Here is a 7,784-nt window from a genome sequence, read left to right as displayed (position 1 = left end):
TATTTTCCCTCGTGACCTTCTACCAACCGCCCTATTTCTCAAGTAGGTGCAATAGGGACAAGGCCTTATCTTCCTTTATCAATGTCTTCATTCTTTGTCCTTTAAGTTTGGTGAATTGCAGAGTGCAATTGTGGTATTGGGGGTTATTACTGAGCACAAGAATGCGAGGAAGGTGCTACACTTATTGTAAAATAGGATGGATGATGGTGATTTTTCATTTTGGTGTGAGCCACTCGCTCAAATCAGGGGTTTGGAGCCAGTGAGCTTGGATAGAAATAAAGGTCAAGTACGAGCTCTGGCTAATGAAATGATGGGTCAAGTTTGAGGCAAGCTAGAGTCCATTTATTAGGTGCAATAAGAAGCTAGAAAGATTGTTTTCTTTAAGAGACAGACAAGGGCAGAGTCAAGCCTTTGCTCTAGTAGGTCTGCATCATGCCTGCTGTAGTATTTGAAGGAATGAACCTCCACAGCAGTACGCTGTGCCGGGCTGGGCCGGGCCTGCCCTGTCACTGTGGATTTAATCATCCACCTCCTTCCTTTGAGGAACGCTCACAAACGCCCACGAACGCCCTTGTTCTGTATACAGGCTGACAGCAGGCAATTTGGGACCCTGCTAAATGAGGGTGATGTCCCCATGTGCTTCCTTTGAGTGGCAAAATCCTTCGTCTAAGGCAAGTGGGCTTTTTAAAAGTTGGTTGAAGGCCATATGTTGGAGGCGGTATCACGGCACAAGCCGCCGACCGTCTCAGAAGAAAGTATGCATGAGAGGACATTATTTGCATAGGACAGCCCTCTTCTAAGTCCCATTCTTATGCTGCAGTTGCAATGAAGTGTTACTAGAGGGCAGCAGTATGAACAAAAGAGCACACTGAGGCTTTTCTTCTGCTTGCTGACATGATTCTTGTTCATGGTGGTCTTGAGGGCCTACGGAGTGAAGAAATGCGAACACTGAGGGGATGAGGAATGGCTGGCCTGTATTTGTGGTGAAGGGGGAATATTTGGAAGGTAAACAGCAAGATGAAAGCGCCAAAGCATATATGTTTGCTGAGTGATTGAGTCTGTGTGTCACTTGTCTCTTTGAATGGACATGTGAGAAAGGAACAGCAGCACCATAGACTTCAGATGGGAGAGCAAGCAAGGATGAATATTTTCCTCAAATCCAAATACTTACAGCACCTCAAAGATGACAAGTTCGATATGATGTTCTGCAATTGTAAGGATTTGCCATGTGTGGTGCATAAATATGCATGGTTAGTGAGGTTTTTCCGAGAATGTCAGTAGCGCTCCCTTTGTGAGTATAGTTAGGCTGGCAAATGTCAGGCACTCCTTTGGGGGTATGAGGCCAAGAAAAAATTTGGGAAGTTTGCTCCAGTCATCTATACGATCCAAAGACACTGAGGAATCGTTACAGAGGGAGCCAGGCTGCACAAAATGTGGTCACAGCTGGACAGAAATCTTTAGCAGGGACTTTTGACTAACCCCAATGTGGGACCAGGACCGCGATACCTCTGTGTCTCTGAAACTTATTTTGACCTCTGGACACCACCATCTCAATACCCCTCGAATGTTCACTCCTGGTACCCCAGCTTTGGTACTGCATCAACCAGGTTTCAATCGTTTGAGTGACCACAAACACCCTTCCTATGTGCCTTCCATTTACATTCAGTCAGAAACCCAGCTACTTTGTTCGCTGTTCAATCTCAAGTGACAGTTGGATGCACATTGCAGGGGTATACAGGCATTTACCGTACTGTACAGCCCCTCTCAGTACAGCCAGACTATACTTCTTAAAATCATAAATACATGTTTTGCCCAACAGTAAGGCCAGGCCTTTCCTCTGTAGTTCATAGCCAACATAAGGAGGAAAAAATAAACTGAAGAGCATGCCAAAATTCTCTACAGACACTGCCAATCCTCACACTTCTGCCTATTTGCATGCTGTGGTTATTCACTATGACCCACTAAACCAATTGCCAACAGTAGCCTCTCCCTGCCTCATTGGTATGCTCCGATGCCACCTTTATTTAGCAAATGTAGATTTCGTAGCGTGATTCGCTATAGCCTCTGTTTTCAACAGAAATGTCCTAAAGGGACCTATATCAATCTGCAGGGTGGGGAGGAGTGGGGCTGCTGCTGCTGGCAGTAAAATTTTGGGGCACCGCACCTGCAAAAATACAGCCACATGCTCCTTGTTGTACCTTTCAATACGATAACTGCAGCAGAATTGTATGGTGACCCCTGTTGGTAATAGAAACTGTCAAACAGCTTTTTGCCTCCCACCCCGTTGCCCCTAACCATTTGGGGTACACCCAATGAGGGAGGATCAGAGCAATAAAAACTAATGGTAGCCCCCCAAAAAGTACCTGGAAGCCATGCCATTCTGTGGACCTCATCGCCCTTCACGTTACGCCCAAGCAACTTTTAATACTGCTCCCCCAAATTTTGCCTGCCCCCTCCCAACAGAAAGCAGAGAGTATAGGGCGGTGCAGTAAAAAAGTATTTGCCTAGCCTAGGCTCCTCCTATACCCTTCTTCTCTGACCACACATAATCCGACTAGGCTCCTCCTATACCCCTCCTCTCCGATCACACCCAATCTGACTAGGCCCCTCCGACCCCACCCAATCTGAATAGGCTACTCCTATAGCCCTCCTCTCTGACTAGGATCCTCCTCTCTGGCCCCTCCTCTCTGACTAGGCTCCTCCTCTCTGACTAGGCTCCTCCTACAGCCCTATTCTCTGACCCCACCCAATCTGACTAGGCTCCTCCTCTCTGACCCCTCCTCTCTGACTCGGCTCCTCCTATACCCCTCCGACCCCACCCAATCTGAATAGGCTCCTCCTATACCCCTCCTCTCTGACTAGGCTCCTCCTATACCCCTCCTCTCTGACCCCACCCAATCTGACTAGGCCCCTCCTCCTATACACCCCTCCGACCCCACCCAATCTGACTAGGCTCCTCCTCTCTGACCCCCTCCTCTCCGACTAGGCTCCTCCTACAGCCCTCTTCTCTGACCCCACCCAATCTAACTAGGCTCCTCCTCTCTGACCCCCTCCTCTCTGACTAGGCTCCTCCTACAGCCCTCTTCTCTGACCCCACCCAATCTGACTAGGCTCCTCCTACAGCCCTCTTCTCTGACCCCACCCAATCTGACTAGGCTCCTCCTCTTTGACCCCTCCTATCTGACTAGGCTCCTCCTATACCCCTCCTCTCCAATCACACCCAATCTGACTAGGCCCCTCCGACCCCACCTAATCTGAATAGGCTCCTCCTATAGCCCTCCTCTCTGATTAGGCTCCTCCTATACCTCTCCGACCCCTCCTCTCTGACTAGGCTGCTCCTATAGCCCTCTTCTCTGACCCCACCCAATCTAACTAGGCTCCTCCTCTCTGACCCCTCCTCTCTGACTAGGCTCCTCCTACAGCCCTCTTCTCTGACCCCACCCAATCTGACTAGACTCCTCCTCTCTGACCCCTCCTCTCTGACTAGGCTCCTCCTATACCCCTCCTCTCCAATCACACCCAATCTGACTAGGCCCCTCCGACCCCACCCAATCTGAATAGGCTCCTCCTATAGCCCTCCTCTCTGATTAGGCTCCTCCTATACCTCTCCGACCCCTCCTCTCTGACTAGGCTCCTCCTATAGCCCTCTTCTCTGACCCCACCCAATCTAACTAGGCTCCTCCTCTCTGACCCTCTCTTACTAGGCTCCTCCTACAGCCCTCTCCCCCGACCCCACCCAATCTGACTAGGCTCCTCCTCTCTGACCCCTCCTCTCTGACTAGGCTCCTCCTATACCCCTCCGACCCCACCCAATCTGAATAGGCTCCTCCTCTCTGACCCCCTCCCCTCTGACTAGGCTCCTCCTACAGCCCTCTTCTCTGACCCCACCCAATCCGACTAGGCTCCTCCTCTCTGACCCCCACCCAATCTGACTAGGCTCCCCCTCTCTGACCCCTCCTCTCTGACTAGGCTCCTCCTATACCCCTCTTCTCTGACCCCACCCAATCTAAGTAGGCTCCTCCTCTCTGACCCCCTCCTCTCTGACTAGGCTCCTCCTACAGCCCTCTTCTCTGACCTCTCCTCTCTGACTAGGCTCCTCCTATACCCCTCCTCTCTGACCCCACCCAATCTGACTAGGATCCTCCTACAGCCCTCTTCTCTGACCTCACCCAATCTGACTAGGCTCCTCCTGAACCCCTCTCCTCTCTGACCCCACCCAATCTGACTACGCTCCTCCTCCTACACACAACACCTGTTACCTTTCTTTCACCTGTCTCTGTTCAGGCCACACCTATTTTACTTACCAACCAATCTGCTATCCCTCATTCGCTAGCCATGATTCCACTCTTACACAACACACAGACACATTTTCCTTACCAATTGGCCATTTAGGCCCACCTCCAACTTACCTCTGCTCTGCCACCATCAGTCTCCTGGTGCCGAACCCGTGATTTGAACCCTGGTTGCCAGTGTGGTCCAGTGGGTAAGTTCCTGCCTTCCATCCAGGCAACCAGGGTTCAAATCCCGGGTTCGGCACCAGGAGACTGATGGTGGCAGAGCAGAGGTAAGTTGGAGGTGGGCCTAAATGGCCAATTGGTAAGGAAAATGTGTCTGTGTGTTGTGTAAGAGTGGAATCATGGCTAGCGAATGAGGGATAGCAGATTGGTTGGTAAGTAAAGTAGGTGTGGCCTGAACAGAGACAGGTGAAAGAAAGGTAACAGGTGTTGTGTGTAGGAGGAGGAGCGTAGTCAGATTGGGTGGGGTCAGAGAGGAGGGGTATAGGAGGAGCCTAGTCAGAGAGGAGAGGTCGGAGAAGTGGGCTGTAGGAGGAGCCTAGTCAGATTGGGTGGGGTCAGAGAAGAGGGGTATCGGAGGAGCCTAGTCAGATTGGGTGGGGTCGGAGGAGCCTATTCAGATTGGGTGTGGTCGGAGGGGTGTATAGGAGGAGGGGCCTAGTCAGATTGGGTGGGGTCAGAGAGGGGTATAGGAGGAGCCTAGTCAGAGAGGAGGAGTCTAGTCAGATTGGGTGGGGTCAGAGAAGAGGGCTGTAGGAGGAGCCTAGTCAGAGAGGAGGGGGTCCGAGAGGAGGAGCCTAGTTAGATTGGGTGGGGTCAGAGAAGAGGGGTATAGGAGGAGCCTAGTCAGAGAGGAGGGGTCAGAGAGGGGGAGCCTAGTCAGATTGGGTGGGGGTCAGAGAGGAGGAGCCTAGTCAGATTGGGTGGGGTCAGAGAAGAGGGCTGTAGGAGGAGCCTAGTCAGAGGGGAGGGGGTCAGAGAGGAGGAGCCTATTCAGATTGGGTGGGGTCGGAGGGGTATAGGAGGAGCCTAGTCAGAGAGGAGGGGTCAGAGAGGAGGAGCCTAGTCAGATTGGGTGGGGTCGGGGGAGAGGGCTGTAGGAGGAGCCTAGTAAGAGAGGAGAGGGTCAGAGAGGAGGAGCCTAGTTAGATTGGGTGGGGTCAGAGAAGAGGGCTATAGGAGCAGCCTAGTCAGAGAGGAGGAGTCGGAGAGGTATAGGAGGAGCCTAATCAGAGAGGAGGGCTATAGGAGGAGCCTATTCAGATTGGGTGGGGTCGGAGGGGCCTAGTCAGATTGGGTGTGATTGGAGGGGTATAGGAGGAGCCTAGTCAGAGAGGAGGGGTCAGAGAGGAGGAGTCTAGTCAGATTGGGTGGGGTCAGAGAAGAGGGCTGTAGGAGGAGCCTAGTCAGAGAGGAGGGGTCAGAGAGGAGGAGCCTAGTCAGATTGGGTGGGGTCGGGGGAGAGGGCTGTAGGAGGAGCCTAGTAAGAGAGGAGTAAGAGAGGAGAGGGTCAGAGAGGAGGAGCCTAGTTAGATTGGGTGGGGTCAGAGAAGAGGGCTATAGGAGCAGCCTAGTCAGAGAGGAGGGGTCGGAGAGGTATAGGAGGAGCCTAATCAGAGAGGAGGGCTATAGGAGGAGCCTATTCAGATTGGGTGGGGTCGGAGGGGCCTAGTCAGATTGGGTGTGATTGGAGAGGAGGGGTATAGGAGGAGCCTAGTCAGATAGGAGGGGTCAAAGAGGAGGAGCCTAGTCAGATTGGGTGGGGTCAGAGAAGAGGGCTGTAGGAGGAGCCTAGTCAGATTGGGTGGGGTCAGAGAAGAGGGCTGTAGGAGGAGCCTAGTCAGAGAGGAGGGGGTCAGAGAGGAGGAGCCTAGTTAGATTGGGTGGGGTCAGAGAAGAGGGCTGTAGGAGGAGCCTAGTCGGAGGGGGTCAGAGAGGAGGAGCCTAGTCAGATTGGGAGGGGTGTATAGGAGGAGGGGCCTAGTCAGATTGGGTGGGGTCAGAGAGGAGGGGTATAGGAGGAGCCTAGTCAGAGAGGAGGGGTATAGGAGGAGCCTATTCAGATTGGGTGGGGTCGGAGGGGTATAGGAGGAGCCGAGTCAGAGAGGAGGGGTCAGAGAGGAGGAGCCTAGTCAGATTGGGTGGGGTCAGAGAATAGGGCTGTAGGAGGAGCCTAGTCAGAGAGGAGGAGCCTAGTCAGAGAGGAGGGGCCAGAGAGGAGGATCCTAGTCAGAGAGGAGGGCTATAGGAGGAGCCTATTCAGATTGGGTGGGGTCGGAGGGGCCTAGTCAGATTGGGTGTGATCGGAGAGGAGGGGTATAGGAGGAGCCTAGTCGGATTATGTGTGGTCAGAGAAGAAGGGTATAGGAGGAGCCTAGGCTAGGCAAATACTTTTTTACTGCACCGTCCTATACTCTCTGCTTTCTGTTGGGAGGGGGCAGGCAAAATTTGGGGGAGCAGTATTAAAAGTTGCTTGGGCGTAACGTGAAGGGCGATGAGGTCCACAGAATGGCATGGCTTCCAGGTACTTTTTGGGGGGCTACCATTAGTTTTTATTGCTCTGATCCTCCCTCATGGGGTGTACCCCAAATGGTTAGGGGCAACGGGGTGGGAGGCAAAAAGCTGTTTGACAGTTTCTATTACCAACAGGGGTCACCATACAATTCTGCTGCAGTTATCGTATTGAAAGGTACAACAAGGAGCATGTGGCTGTATTTTTGCAGGTGCGGTGCCCCAAAATTTTACTGCCAGCAGCAGCAGCCCCACTCCTCCCCACCCTGCAGATTGATATAGGTCCCTTTAGGACATTTCTGTTGAAAACAGAGGCTATAGCGAATCACGCTACGAAATCTACATTTGCTAAATAAAGGTGGCATCGGAGCATACCAATGAGGCAGGGAGAGGCTACTGTTGGCAATTGGTTTAGTGGGTCATAGTGAATAACCACAGCATGCAAATAGGCAGAAGTGTGAGGATTGGCAGTGTCTGTAGAGAATTGTGGCATGCTCTTCAGTTTATTTTTTCCTCCTTATGTTGGCTATGAACTACAGAGGAAAGGCCTGGCCTTACTGTTGGGCAAAACATGTATTTATGATTTTAAGAAGTATAGTCTGGCTGTACTGAGAGGGGCTGTACAGTACGGTAAATGCCTGTATACCCCTGCAATGTGCATCCAACTGTCACTTGAGATTGAACAGCGAACGAAGTAGCTGGGTTTCTGACTGAATGTAAATGGAAGGCACATAGGAAGGGTGTTTGTGGTCACTCAAACGATTGAAACCTGGTTGATGCAGTACCAAAGCTGGGGTACCAGGAGTGAACATTCGAGGGGTATTGAGATGGTGGTGTCCAGAGGTCAAAATAAGTTTCAGAGACACAGAGGTATCGCGGTCCTGGTCCCACATTGGGGTTAGTCAAAAGTCCCTGCTTAAGATTTCTGTCCAGCTGTGACCACATTTTGTGCAGCCTGGCTCCCTCTGTAACGATTCC

The sequence above is a fragment of the Lissotriton helveticus genome, chromosome 3_1 (genome assembly GCF_964261635.1).
Source record: "Lissotriton helveticus chromosome 3_1, aLisHel1.1, whole genome shotgun sequence".
In the NCBI taxonomy this organism is placed as follows: domain Eukaryota; kingdom Metazoa; phylum Chordata; class Amphibia; order Caudata; family Salamandridae; genus Lissotriton; species Lissotriton helveticus.
The sequence above is the reverse complement of the archived record's forward strand: the minus strand, read 5'-3'. Positions refer to the sequence as shown.